The following is a 14,839-nucleotide window of genomic DNA, read 5'->3' as shown; positions in this document are numbered from 1 at the left end:
TGACTAATAAAGGCAATCTCATGATGTTCTAATACTTTATACAAGATTTTTTTCTCCCTACAATTGTTAGCTATTAGTGAGTCTACTGCAAGCCCTGCTAATATAATCAGCAATAGGCTGATTCGACTGTGGGAAAAATGGCCCCAGCTCAAGTAATGAAATAGCTACAGAGAAAGCAGCTTGCCTTTTTGAGCACATCTTTTAAAACACTGCATTTTTCACCACACTTGAGGTAGTCTTCAGGATAATGATGCTCAAGATGAATGACATAAGACACCAGAGTAAGCAGTGTAAAAATAAGAGTCTGGGCCAGGCCCAGAGGCTCACGCGTGTAATCTCAGCATTTTGGAAGACTGAGGCAGGTGGATCACCTGAGGTCAGGACTTCAAGACCAGCCTGGCCAACCTGGTGAGACCCTGTCTCTACTAAAAATACAAAACTTAGCCAGGCATGGTGGTGGGCGCCTGTAATCTCAGCTACTTGGGAGGCTGAGGCAGGAGAATCGCTTGAACCCAGGAGGCGGAGGCCACAGTGAGCCGAGATCATGCCACTGCACTCCAGCCTGGGTGACACAATGAGATTCCATCCCAAAAATAAAATAAAATAAAATAAAATAAGAGTCTGGATTGAAACCCTAGTGGTCAGACATCAAGACAGCCAGCAAAAGTAACCAGATGGTGACACACATTGTTATATTCCAGCTCTCCCACCATTGAGAGATGCGTACATCATTTCTCTTTTCCTTCAACTCACTGTGGCCCTAGTTCTAGAACCTACCCTCGAGAGCTAAGAGTGATACATTTTTTAACGCACTCATTTCCTTTTATGTTGGAGGTTAGCTTCTGAGCTCAAAGATGCTAAAGATCAGAGAAGGCCATAGAGCTAATGAGGCCTTCTCAAGTTCCAGGAGGTGGCTAAGCAAGCAATATACAAAAGCAAAGCAGATCAGTGTATCACAATAAGGAGTGGTAAGGACTGTGCCTGAGTATCATGAATGCTGTACGCAAATACTTAAAACTCACAATAAAAACATAATACAGAAAACATCAACAAACCACAACAATGTGTTTGCTGGATATTCTGAGGGGCAAATTCAATCTGGGATCCTCCACTATGTGACTTCTACCAGGTATAAGGCAAATATGAGACCCATTGCATTCTCCCAAAACTTCTCACTTTTTCTTTATTGAATAGCTTAAATCCAATTTTCTGCCTTTCTCATAGTTCCTTCCAGTCATAAGCATTTTTGCAGTAGGTTTCAATGTTAGTATTTTATTATCGGTCTCTAATACAGGTTATTCACATTTCAGTTGACATACAAAGCCTGAAAGTCAACATGCTAATTAATCTTACAGTTTGGATACTGAACTGTGATGACCGGAATCATCAAATGGCTTCTGGTAAGTAAGTAATTCTGCCTAAGCACAGAATTGTCAAGTTCTGAGGGCTTGAGTTTTCTTGTGACCCAATTCTCAGAAGAGAAAATAGAGATTGCTGATCTCAAAAAGAAATCCTGTGTTTCACGATACAAAATAGGTTTTATTGATACTAAGAAAATATGAAATGATTAGTAGTACAGTGCTTTTTGTGATCAAAAGTCTTCAAATACAATTTTCTTCTAAAAGAATTTAAATTGTGTGCATCCTCATATTGAAGAGCTTCATCTAGCATCTCTATGTCACTGAAGAAGGAATACATACGATGATGCATATGATGATGTAGTGACCCATGTCTCAGACTGGACCAGGAAGGTATATTCTTGATATGGTAGATTAAAGATGGTTGCAAGTTCTTTATTCTCTTTCCATTGGGATGTGGAGTTTAATTCTTCCCCCTTTGAATCTGCATTGACCTTTATGTCTTGCTTGAACAATAGAATGCAGTGGAAGCTACATTCTGGAACTTCTAAGACCCGGTCTGAAAACACTTTGCTACTTCTACCTGGATCTCTGGGAATATCAACTCCCTAAGAAACTTGAGCCGCTATATGAGGAGTCTAATTGCACTGAGGCTGCCTGGCTGGATAGGTCATGTGTAGGCACTTTCTTTTATAGTCTCAGCTGAGCCCAGACTTCAGACCAGACCAGCCACCAGATTAATACCACTGAGTGACCCTAGTCAGTGCTTTGAGCAGCAGAAAAATTGTTCATAGGAGGCCTGCCAAAGTTTTGACCTACACAATCATGAGTAGAAGTGCTTGCTTTTCAAAGCCACTAAATATTAGACTAACTTTTATGGGGAACTGATGACTAGAACCCAGAATGATTTATAACATGGTTTAGTTCAAAGCTCATGGTAGAGCTACCTCTAAATAAGATAATGGCAATCACTAACATAATACTTATCATGTCCCTGGCACTGTGTTAAGCAGCACATTTGCTCCTCACAAAACTTCATAACTAAGTAGTAGTATAATTCATATGAGGAAACTGAGATACAGAGGATTATGTAGCATGTCCACAGTCACTCAGATAATAGGCAGCAAGGGTGAGATTCAAAGCCAGGCAACTTGGCTTCAGAATCTATGTTCTTAACACTTACATTGTAATTACAACACTCTTTTTAAGAAGTTAGTTTCCATTTACTCAACCCAAGCAAAGTTGTCCTAGTGTGCCCCATGAATCCTTTTTAAGAAGTCTGTTTAGGTTGACTCTTTGTTTTCTTTGCTTCACTTTGGACTACGCAATAAGCTTCGTGAGTCAGCTGTGGTGGCTCTTGCCTATAACCCCAGTGCTTTGGCAGGCTAAGGCAGAAGGATCTCTTGAGGCCAGAAGTTTGAAACCAGCCAGGGCAACATAGCGAGACACCATTCCTGCAACAAAAAAAAAAAAAAAAAAAAAAAAAAAATTAGCCAGGCACAATGGTGTGCACCATTATGCACACCATTATGGTACCAGATACTTGGGAGGCTAAGGTAGGAGGATCACTTGAGCTTAGGAGTTCCAGGCTGCAGTGAGCTATGATTGTACTACGGCACTCCAGCCTGGGTGACAGAGAGAGACCGTGTTTCAAAAAAAAAGAAACAAAAACAAAAAACAAAAAACACCTTCACAAAGGGCCAGGCACCCTGGTGTGATGATGGAGGCAAAGGTCCCAGGATACCATACCACAGAGCCTGACTACACCACACAATACTCTATTTATAAGAATTCTCAGGGAAAAAAATTCCTTCCTGACATTTGGATCAGGAATAGTTACAATTGTTTCAAACAATTGGTTTGCTTCAAATAACTACTGGTACTTGGTTTAAAAATAAATATATGGTCTCACCGTATAGCATCTCAGATTATGGTTTTTTTTTTTTTTTATTTCTCTTTACCTAGGCTCTGTATCATGACTCAACTCTTGCTTCCGTTTTGATTTTGCTCTAAGTCTTTCTATGTAATATTCTAAGTCTATAATTTGTGAATAGTTATAAGTTTTTCTAAACACATTTTGGAGGAAAACAAGGTATATATATATATAAAAATCAATGTTTTAAATGATGACTAACAAGATAGTTTTGAGTGCTTGTGCAAGTTGCAGAATTTACCTCTGGGTATTCTGATTTTGAATCTGAACTAGAAATGTGTGTGTGTGTGTACACATTATACCATTAGTCACCCAGCTAGAAATGCTTTCAAGTTTTAATATTAGATTACTTCAAAAAGTTCCTGGGAAAATATTCCACTAAGAGAAGATGACCCAGTGAGGAAGAAAAATGTTATAAACAACATTAGTTAGAATGCTCTTAGGTAAAAGAAACAAAAATACAACTAAGGAGGCCTATAATTCAAGGATATTAATTTTTATAAAACAAGAAAGTTGGAGGTAGACCCTTCTGGCGTTCACTCATCAGCTGCACCATGGTAGGGTAGAAACACGTGTCTCTATCATTCTCCTGGCCGTTCCTTGGGATGACGAGGCAGCTGCTACCATTTCTGACAGAACTTCGTGTGACTGCTTCCAAGGGCAAAAAGCAGAGGGCAGCCAAAATGTCAAGAAAGCTCTCTTTAGTACCCTGCTGCTTTTATCACCAAAATATCATTTTTTATACTGGCTCCAGAAGACTGCCTCTTACTTATGCTTGTTCGAAACTGGGTTGCATGGCCGCTCTTGGCTGCAAGGGAAGCCAAGGAGGTCAGCACTGGCTTTTTCATACTCTTTGCATCCTTTAGTGGAAAACAAAAAAAGCCCAAATGAGGATGGAAATGGTTGTTAGGCAGCCCAATATTGCTTTCTTACACAATAATTCAATCAAAAACACAGGTGATATAAAACAGTTAAAAATGGGTTTGCCAGGGAAATAGCTCATCAGAATCAAGGTAACCTTGAACATCTGGTTAGACTGTCTTGGGGCTGACCTGTTATATGTTAGTCTGGATTAGAAAACACATCCCCCCAAAATGTTAGTAAAATTCTCACAAGAATGTTCATGTTAACTTTTTAGTTCTTCCCAAGAGGAGATAGAAAAGCTATTGTTTAATCAAGTTTTGAGGACAGAGGAGTACTGGTTGTCAATAGTCCACAGGAATGGGTTACCTCTTAAGGTTGAAGGGCAGGCCAAGTACGCCAGTCTTGAGACTGACAACCTGTCTTTGTCAGAACAGCTCTGTTTTCTTCCCATGCTGGGTTTAAAAAAGCATTTAGCTGCTAGCGAAATATCTAATAAACATGAATAATTTGTTACAGCTCTAGTGTAGCGTTTCCCAAAGTGTCATTTGCATCAGAATCTCCTAAAATCTAAAATTCAGTTTCCTAGATCCTGCACCAGGCCCATAAACTAGATATTCTGATTCCTAGATTTTTGCTAGGGCCCAAGTTTCTACATTTCAAGTAAGATTGCAAGGTTCGGCCGGGCAGGGTGACTCATGCCTGTAATTCCAGCACTCTAGGATGCCGAGGCGGATGGATCAGGAGGTCAGGTGATGGAGACCATCCTGGCTAACACGATGAAACCCTGTCTCTACTAAAAAAATACAAAAAAATTAGCCGGGTGTGGTGGCGGGAGCCTGTAGTCTCAGCTACCGGGGAGGCTGAGGCAGGAGAATGGTGTGAACCCGGGAGGCGGAGCTTGCAGTGAGCCAAGATCACGCCACTGCACTCCAGCCTGGGCAACAGAGCAAGACTCCATCTCAAAAAAAAAGACTGCAAGATTTCTCATAACCCATACTGCCCTAAAAAGACACCTCTTTAAATAATTAGGGATGTGTACAAAGATTAAGATATAAAGATGATTGGTTGTTTTAAATTATATGTTTTTTATTCTTCTTTTCCTCTAAATTCTTGTGTTTGACATTTGGCATTGAAATTCTCTTAGAGATTCTGAAATTACATTTCTGGTTTCTTGTTGCTTGTGTCTATATAAAGGGTAAAATATTCATTGAAAATGTTATGTATAATTCACTTCTTGGCCTTTGCCAGAAATATTTTATTCCTTTCAGCAATGAGGCAATATTTTAGAATAATTGTTTTAAATGCCTGATGTGGTTATTTTCCCCCAGGAATTTAATAAAAACAGGCAAGCACAGACAAATGCAAATGTTTTGTAAATGGCTGAAATTCAGGTACTCCTTTATTAGATCACAGCACTGTTAAACAGATTAAATTTCAAGCATGGAGACTTTCAACATTGTTCTTGTGATTGCAAAGCGTTCAAATGCATTCCTTTGCACTAATAATGACTCTCTCCATTAATGCAATTGTTCTAGAAATTAAACAGACAGATCCTAAGTAAATTATAGTTTCTTTTTGTTTCTCACAGTAGTCGAGAATAAACTGAAGATTAAACTCTCTCGCATTAGTTTTTATATGGTATTGATTTTCAATTCAGAGGTAAAACTTATCCTCTCATACTAAAAAGCCTGTTTATAAGATCATTTTAATCTTCTTCTGAAAAGGTTTAATTTATAATTGTGTGCTCCAGTTTAATTGATCATAACAAAAGATGCAAATGCATAAGTTATGCTTCAAAAATGCCCTTCATTACATGAAAAATTGGGACTGAGAGAATTTTCATACATTGACTTTCGGTATGTTTCCATAAGTCTTCTGGAAATGGCATTATATTTGAATAAGTACCCTCTCCCATTACAATGGAAGCATTAAACAAAAGAATGCAAGTATGGATTTCTGTCACTGAGGAAAGTCCACTAGACTCAACATGACAATCAAGAGCAGCAGCTTTGATTAATGATGGACAATGATAATTCTGTTCAGGCTTCCTTTCCCCAGTCTTTGCCTTCTTCTGATCCCCTGCCTTTCTTTCCTCCTTTTCATTCCAATTACTTTTAATCTCTTGTCAATCTTTAGAATTCCTTATACTTTGTGAATTTTAGGAAAATATCAAATAAATAAGGGAAAAATAAAACTTGAAATGGGTAGTGAGTTGCAGTGCATTGCAAGTAAAACAAAACAAAACAAAACAAAAGTATCCCTAACTTACCAAACCAATTAACACCAAATGTTAGCAGCAAAAAAAAAAAAGAGTATGTAAAGAAAAAGCAGTAAAGATAGTTCTTATCTTAATTCATTCTTTCACCATTAAAATAGAAGAGGCTCATTAACATGTAGAGATTCTGTACTTTAATTTTGTGTGTTCAGTTTGGGAATTTTCATTTGTTTCATTTCCATTTCCATTTGTATTTATATCCTAATAGAAAAAGCCAACATAATCCCAAATGGACCTCAAAGTCATGATGTAGAATGGAAACCATTGACAAAAGATAATCCTCCTTTTCTCCCAGCCTAGTGGGTACAAGCTGTGTGGATTAAACAGATTTAGACCAAACCAACAATGGTTTATAAAAGGTCAAACTGTGAGCTTGGCATCAGATCAGAAACCATTTTTTGGATGTTCTCCCCAAGGAATAAAGTCAAGCTCCTCTTTTCTAGCATGATTGAATCACTAAGGAAACCCAAGAATAAGAAATCTCACAAAATTCAGAGACCATAAACTGGCCTGTAGATATGTATTTGTCTCATGAAGATTTTAATTTTCAAAAATTCATTTCCAGCATTCGAAAGCATAAGATTGAACATTTAAAAAAGAAGGTAATTGATCTTTCTGGAGAAGTAAACATATCTGGCAACACCAAACCTGCATGTGGCATTGATTGGTGAATATGGAGCAGGTGCTACCTGCTTGGGACAGAATGTGGGCTGTCTGGTTTTTGCAGTCTCTACTCCTCCCTTTTGCTCAGCCTTTGCCATCTTCAGTCACAGTTATTACCTCCTGGCTTCTGTAGGGATGTTTGTGTCTTCTGATGTAGTCTAACATCTGCACTTTTTCATATGAGGAGATGCAGTTGTAAGAAACAAAAGCCTTGACTAAAGTTGCAAACCTACATTGGAATCAGCTGATCCCTCAGTGGGTAAAGGAAATTGTAACACAGTAAGTCAAACTGCTTTCCGCTGAAAAGATGATGTGGTAGCATTCCAGACACAAGTGAGCGAGAATCTCAGAGGGCAGGATGTGTGGACAGAATTCCTTACCTGGATATGCTTCTGCTTTCTTCCCAATAGACTTAAGAATTTCATACTGAAACTGAAGGTTAACCTGATTAGGCCTGCCAAACTTAACTTGCTTCATTTGTTTTTAGTCACTTGCTTTTAGTTGATTTTGAAACTCATATACCTAAAAGTCACACAGTTAAACAATATATATCTAAACTCCCACTAACTTTCTTATAGATAACATCACCAATGTTTGGGTCACCATGGTAACAATTGCTTAAGTTATTTTTCAGGGACTTGGGGTCAGTTCTTGTCCAGTTCGTATCAGCTAAGACCATTGACCCTTCAACTGGGCCTATGTGAATGTTTGATAGGTGACCTTTTGACTTCAAAGGGCAAATAACTCCACCTTCCAATCATGCTAACCACACCATTGTGTGAACATGAGTCCTGTGAAGAGCTATAAAACTTGACTACATTAGTGCAGATCACCAGTTGACTAATTTTTCTTTACCTCCAATCACTTTTCTCCATACCTTGGACCACTTTGCTCATCTATGCAATAAACATCCTTAAAACTCGTGTTTGGGCTGTGGATTTGTGATCTGTTCTCTTATCTCTTTACTTAGCTTCCTGGTGAATAAACCCTTTCTTTGCTACATAACTTGTCATCTTAGTGATTAGCACACCGAATGACAAGCAGAATAGGCCTGATTCAGTATCAATACTTAGGGATTTGAGATTTACTGTTACTATTATTAACAACAATATTAACCTTAATAAAAAGACAAAGCCTATTTCCCAGTTCCTGATTAGAGATGATTTAGCTCTACCCTCTAACTCAGATTTTCCAAGAATAGTGGCATTCCAAGGGTGGGGCTGCCAAAGTTGTCAACCTCACATGTAGCCAATAAGACAGACATAGTGCATATAGCAAATGATAAAGCAATAATAAAACTAACTAAAAGTCAGTCTACTTTATTAACCCTATGCATTAGTGGGGAGGCAGAGCAAGATGGAATAGAGAGCTCACCTGATTGCTCCCCTCAACCCCAGACATTAACACTAAGTTAACAATTTACCTTCACAGAAAAACACTTTCATAAGAACCAAAAATTAGATGAGCACTCATAGTACCTGGTTTAAAATTTATATCGTGGAAGAAGCACTGAAGAGATACAAAAAACAGTCCTGAATCACCAAGGCCACCTCTCCCCTATCCCCCTACAGCAGCAGCGTAATATAAAGAGCATCTCTGGGCACTGAGGGAAGGAGAACACAGCAATGTTGAGACAGTGAACTCAGTGCTGTCCTGTTAGAGCAGAGAGAAAAACCAGATCAAACTCAGCTGACGCCCACCCATGGAGGGAGCATTTAAAGCAGCCCAGGCCAGAGAGGAATTGTGGATCCTAGCAGTCTGAACTTGAGTGACCAAAAACCTCAGCACTGAGGGCCAAAGTGCTCTCAGTCTCCAAGTAAACTTGAAAGGTAGTCTCAGTTACAAGGATTGCAACTCATAGGCAACTACTAGGGCTGAAACAGACCCAAAGACAGGGCACTGGGGAGGCATGTGACATACTGAGACACCACCAGTTGGGCAGTCAAGAGAGAACTGGCATCACCCCTCCCCTAGCCCCAGGCTGCACGTTTCATGGCTCCCAAAGAAATCCCTTTCTTCTACTTCGGGAGAAGAGAGAGAAGAGTGAAGATAAATTTGTTTTACATCTTGATACCAGGTCTGCCACAGCAGGATAGGACACTCCCAGCTTTAGGTGGCTCAGAACAGAGAAAGAGAGACTTCATATGTTTGAGAGAAACTAAAGAATGAGACCAAGAGTCTCTGCCTGGGTAATGGAGAGAATTTTACCAGATTTTGTCCAAGACCATCAAGGCGATAGCTCTACAAGTCTGCAAGAACCACAGTGTTATTTGGCTTGGGATGGCCCCCAAAACAGAAACAGCTTAGGTCACAACACTCAAGTCCTTTCAAATATCTGGAAATCCTTCCCAAGAAGGGATGGCTACAAATAAGCCCAGACAGTGAAAACTATTATAAATATGTAACTCTTCAATGCCCCGACACCAGAGAACATCTACTAGCATCATCATCATCCAGAAAAACATGACCTCATCAAATGAACTAAATAAGGTACCAAGGACCAATCCTAGAGAAACAGACATATGTGAACTTTCAGAAAGGGAATTTAAAATAGCTGTGTTGAGGAAACTCAAAGAAATTCGAGATAGTACAGAAAAGGAATTCAGAATCCTATCAGATAAATTTAACAAAGAGATTGAAATAATTTAAAAGAATCAAGCAGAAACTCTGGAGCTCTAAAATGCAATTAGTATACTAAAAAATACATCAGAGTTCTTTAACAACAGAATGGAGCAAGCAGAAGAAAGAATTAGTAAGCTTAAATACAGGCTATTTGAAAATACACAGAGGAGACAAAAGAAAAAAGTGTGATTTAACCCTGGGATGCAAGATAGTTCCTAGGCAAATCCATCAGTGTGATACATTATATCAACAGAATGAAAGATAAAAACCACATGATCATTTCAATTGATACTGAAAAAAGCATTTGACAAAAGTTAGCATCCTTCATGAAAAGAAAAAACCCTAAAAAACTGTGGATAGAAGAAACATACCTCAACATAATAAAAGCCGTATACAACGGACCCACAGCTAGTATCATACTGAATGAGGAAAAACTGAAAGTCTTTTCTCTAAGATCTGGAACATGACAAGGACTCCCACTGTCATTACTGCTATTCAATATAGTACTAGAAGTCCTAATTAGAGCAATCAGACAGTAGAAAGATGTAAAGGGCATCCAAATTGAAAAGGAAGACGTCAAATTATCCTCATTTACAGATTATATGATCCTATATTTGAAAAAACCTAAAGACTCCACAAGAAAACTACTAGAATTGACAAACGAATTCAGTAAAGTTGCGAGATACAAAATCAACATACAGAAATGAATAGCATTTCTATATGCCAACAGTGAACAATGTAAAAAAGAAATTTAAAAAATAATTTCATTTACAATAATCACACATAAAATTTAATACACAGGAATTAACTGAATAAGTGAAAGTTCTCTATAATGAAAACTATAAAACACTGATGAAGGAACTTGAAGAAGACACCAAAAAATGGAAATATATTCCATGTTCATGGATTGGAAGAATCAATATCATTAACTTGTCCATACCACTCAAAGCAATCGACAGATTCAATGTAATTCCTATCAAAATATCAATGACATTCTTCACAGAAATAGAAAAAACAATTCTAAAATGTATAAATAGATTACAAAATACTCAGTATAGTTAAAGCTATCCTAAGCAAAAAGAACAAAACTAGAGGAATCACATTGCCTGACTTCAAACTATACTATAGAGCTATACTAACCAAAACAGCATAGTACTGGCATAAAAACAGATGCATAGACCAATGGATTAAAATAAAGAATCCAGAGACAAATCCACACACTTACAGTAAACTCATTTTTGACAAAGATGCCAAGAACATAGACTGAGGAAAAGACAGTCTCTTCAACAAATAGTGCTGGGAAAACTGGACAGACATATGAAAATAGAATGAAATTAGATTTCTGTCTCTTGCCATATACAAAAATCAAATCAAATGGGTTAAATACTTAAATGTAATACTTCAAATTATGGAACTACTACAGGCAAACTTTGGGGAAAGTCTCCAGGACAATGGTACTGTAGACTGGTCCTGACAATGGGCAAAGATTTTTTGAGCAATATCCCACAAACACAAGCAATCAAAGCAAAATTAGACAAATGAGATCACATCAAGTTAAAAATCTTTTTCACAGAAAAGGATAAAATCAACAAAGTGAAGAGATAACCCATAGAATGAGAGAAAATATTTGCAAATCACCCCTCTGACAAACAGTCAATAACTAGAATATATAAGGAGCTCAAATAATTCTGTAGAAAAAAAAAATCTAATAATCGATCACAAAATAGGCAAAATATTTAAATAGACATTTCTCATAAGAAGATGTACAAATAGCAAACAGGTGTATGAAAAGGTGCTGAACATCCTTGGTCATCAGACAAATGCAAATCAAAACTATAATGAGATACCATCCCACTCCAGTTGCATATGCACAAAGTAAAAATGGCTTATATTCAAAAGACAGGCAATAATAAACACTAGTGAGGATGTGGAGGAAAGGAAACCCTTGTACACTGTTAGTGGGAATGTGAATTAGTGCAACCACTATGAAGAACAGTTTAGAAGTTTCTCAAAAAACTAAAAATAAACCTACTATATGATCCAGCAATCCTACTGCTGGGTATATACCCAAAAGAAAGGAAGTCAGTGTATCAAAGAGATATCTGCCCTCTTATGTTTGTTGCAGCCTGTTTACAATAGCTAACATTGGGAAGCAACCTAAATGTCCATCAATAGATGAATGGATAAAAAAAATGTACATATACATGATGGAGCACTATTCAGCCATAAAAATAATGAGATCTTGTCATTACAACAACACGAATGGAACTGGAAATCATCATGTTAAGTGGAATAAGCCAGGCACAGAAAGACAAACATCACATGTTCTCTCTTATTGGTGTGATCTAAAAATAAAATCAATTGAACTCATGGACATAGAGAGTAGAAGAATGGTTACCAGAGGCTGGGAAGTATAGTAGAGGGTTGAGGAGGAGGTGGTGATGGTTAATGTATACCAAAAGATAGAAAGAATGAATAAGACATACCATTTGAAAGCACAATAGGGTGACTATAATCAATAATAATGTAATTATATATTTGAAAGTAACTTAAAGAAGGTAGTGGATTGTTTGTAACTCAAAGAATAAATGCTTGAGAAGATGGATACTCCATTCTCCATGATGTGCTTATTTCACATTGCATGCCTGTATCAAAACATCTCATATACCCCATAAATATGTATACCTACTATGCACCCACAAAAATGTTTTAAAATAATAATTTAAAAAATACTATACACTAGCAAATCTGAATAATGTCAGTGACATAAAGATGTTCCTCTGTAAAAATCAAAATATGTTGTTAGTTTAAGCTCTAAACAATTGCTGTGGTTATAGTTGAATTTTAACCATATATATCTGTGTGTGTGTGTGTGTGTCTGTGTGTGTGTGTGTCTGTGTGTATCTGTGTGTGTGTGTGTCATTTTTTGTGCTGCTGAAAAGGACACCACAGACTGGGTAATTTATATTGAACAGAAACATATTGGCTCACAGTTTTGAAGGCTGGGCAGTCCGAGATCAAGGGGCTGGCATCTTGCAAAAGCCTTCATGCTATATTGTCCCATGGCAAAAGGGCAAAGAGAGGGCGAGAGAGAGAGAGAGTAAAAGGGTACCAAACTCTTCCTTCTATAACAAACCCATTCTCACGATAGTGAACTCACTTTTGCCATAATGGTATTAATCTATTTAATTTCCCCTTATGGCCTAATCATTCCTTATTAGGACCCACATTTCAACACTATTATATTGGAAATTAAACTTGGTGCCTGTGGCATAAGAGGCAGTACCATTAATCTCCAAAGTGGCTTCAGGGTCATTCTTCCAGTGTCTCATGACTAGCCTCTGACTTCATTCTATCTATACTAATCTCCTTATCAAATGGTCTCTTGGCTATACCCTTGGTTTCCCCTCCTGAAAATGTTCTTTCATTTTCTACCACAGGACCAGACTGAAAATCATTTAAATCCTAAACTAATGTCTAAAAAGTTTCATACTTTTACTACAGTTCTCTTCTGAAACCTCACCAGAATCACTCTTTATGCCCTGTTTATGGCAATACAGCGTTTTTCTTGCCTCTTCCTCCAAATTCTTTCAACAGCTGCCCATTACCAATTCCAAAGAGGCTTCCACATTTTCAGGTATTTGATATGGTAACACCACACTTCACTAGTACCAACTTTCTTTGTCCATTTTGTGATGCTATAACAGAATACCACAGACTGGGTAATGTATAATGAACAAAAAGTTACTGGCTCATGGTTCTGTAGGCTGGAAAATCCAAGATCAAGGGGCCATTATCTTGCAAGGACCTTCTTGCTATGTCATTTCATAGCAGAAGGGCAAAGAGAGGGTGAGACAAAGAGTAAAAGGGGGCCAAATTCTCACTTTTATAATGAATGCACTTATATGATAATAAATGCACTCTTGTAATAATATGGGTTTTAATCCATTCACTCTACCCTCATGGCCTAATCACCTCTCATTAGGCCCGACCTCCTAACACTGTTGCATTGGGGATTAAGTTTCCAGCACATAATTTTGGGAGGAACACATTCAAGCCAACATAATATATAAGTAGCAAGTTAGCATATTTTATAATTTCTACATTAATACATTTTATATTCTACATGAAAATTGAGAGAATCTTTGGTGAGACAGCTTGACCCAGAATACCTAGGCTCAGCTATATAAACTCACTTTGAAAGGAAGTCTGTAACACTTTGAAATCCTTTGAGCTTGCTTCAGGCTAAAGTTCTGTTTCTGACTCCTACTGCGTTACATATTCCTGTGTTTAGCAGTAGCTTTGAAGTAAACAATGACAGCACAGTGATTGCAAAGACAAGAAACATAATTTACGTGACTTTAATATGTCATTCTATGGTGTTATAATTTCTGTTTACAATTCTTCAAGAGCAGAAATATTTAGAGGCTTTAAAATCAATTACCCTATCGAAGAAGAAACAAAGATATGGGTAGTGGCATTTTCTGAAATTTATTATAAAATGGAATTTTTATCATCTCTGCCAAACTTATCCTTATGTTTAAGACTTTACATAACTATTTTGTATATCTTGCTTCATGTTAAAGAAGTTGTCTGAAATGAAAATTAATAAAATGTATTATTGGATCAACTGTGAATGAAATAGGTTAAAAGCCCTAACTAGACTATTTTTTCTGCAGGAGTATGATGAAGAAGATTAATTTTGATGAAGTCATCAACAATGACAGAAGTTAAGACTCAAAACCAAACTAATGTAATTATTCATTAGTATAAGTGACCAGTATAATGGTATACATATTCCCCTTTGTTCAAAGAATTCATTAAAATAATTAAAAATATTAATCTATTATACTGTATTTCCTTTCTGGCCAGTTTTATTGTTATTTCTTTTACTTCAGGGTTAATATTGATAATGATTTTATCTTATAAAGAAGTGTGCTGTTAAGTAAGATAGAATCAGCTCTCTGGGTATCAATTACGCTAGATATTTTTTTTTGAGATGGAGTTTCGCTCTTGTTGCCCAAGTTGGAGTGCAGTGGCATGATTTCAGCTCACTGCCACCTCCGCCTCCCGGGTTCAAGTGATTCCCCAGCCTCAGCCTCCCGAGTAGCTGGGATTACAGGC

General features: G+C 37.4%; 1 long non-coding RNA gene across 4 annotated transcripts in view; it reads left to right on the top strand.

Annotated features, from left to right (window-relative positions):
* Positions 1 to 14,621, top strand: part of LOC123571912 (uncharacterized) — a 52,602-nt gene extending 37,981 nt beyond the window's left edge. The window contains exons 4-5 of one of the 4 annotated variants that reach the window (XR_012430620.1): positions 1,311 to 1,400; positions 14,395 to 14,621. This is a non-coding gene — a long non-coding RNA (uncharacterized lncRNA). The remainder of the gene's footprint in view (positions 1 to 1,310; positions 1,401 to 14,394) is intronic. The other 3 variants (XR_012430621.1, XR_010584895.1, XR_012430622.1) reach the window with 3 other exon arrangements.
* The last annotated feature ends 218 nt before the right edge of the window (positions 14,622 to 14,839 follow it).

This window comes from Macaca fascicularis, chromosome 2 (assembly GCF_037993035.2).
Source record: "Macaca fascicularis isolate 582-1 chromosome 2, T2T-MFA8v1.1".
NCBI classification, from domain to species: Eukaryota; Metazoa; Chordata; class Mammalia; order Primates; family Cercopithecidae; genus Macaca; species Macaca fascicularis.
This window is presented reverse-complemented; position numbering and strand designations above follow the sequence as displayed.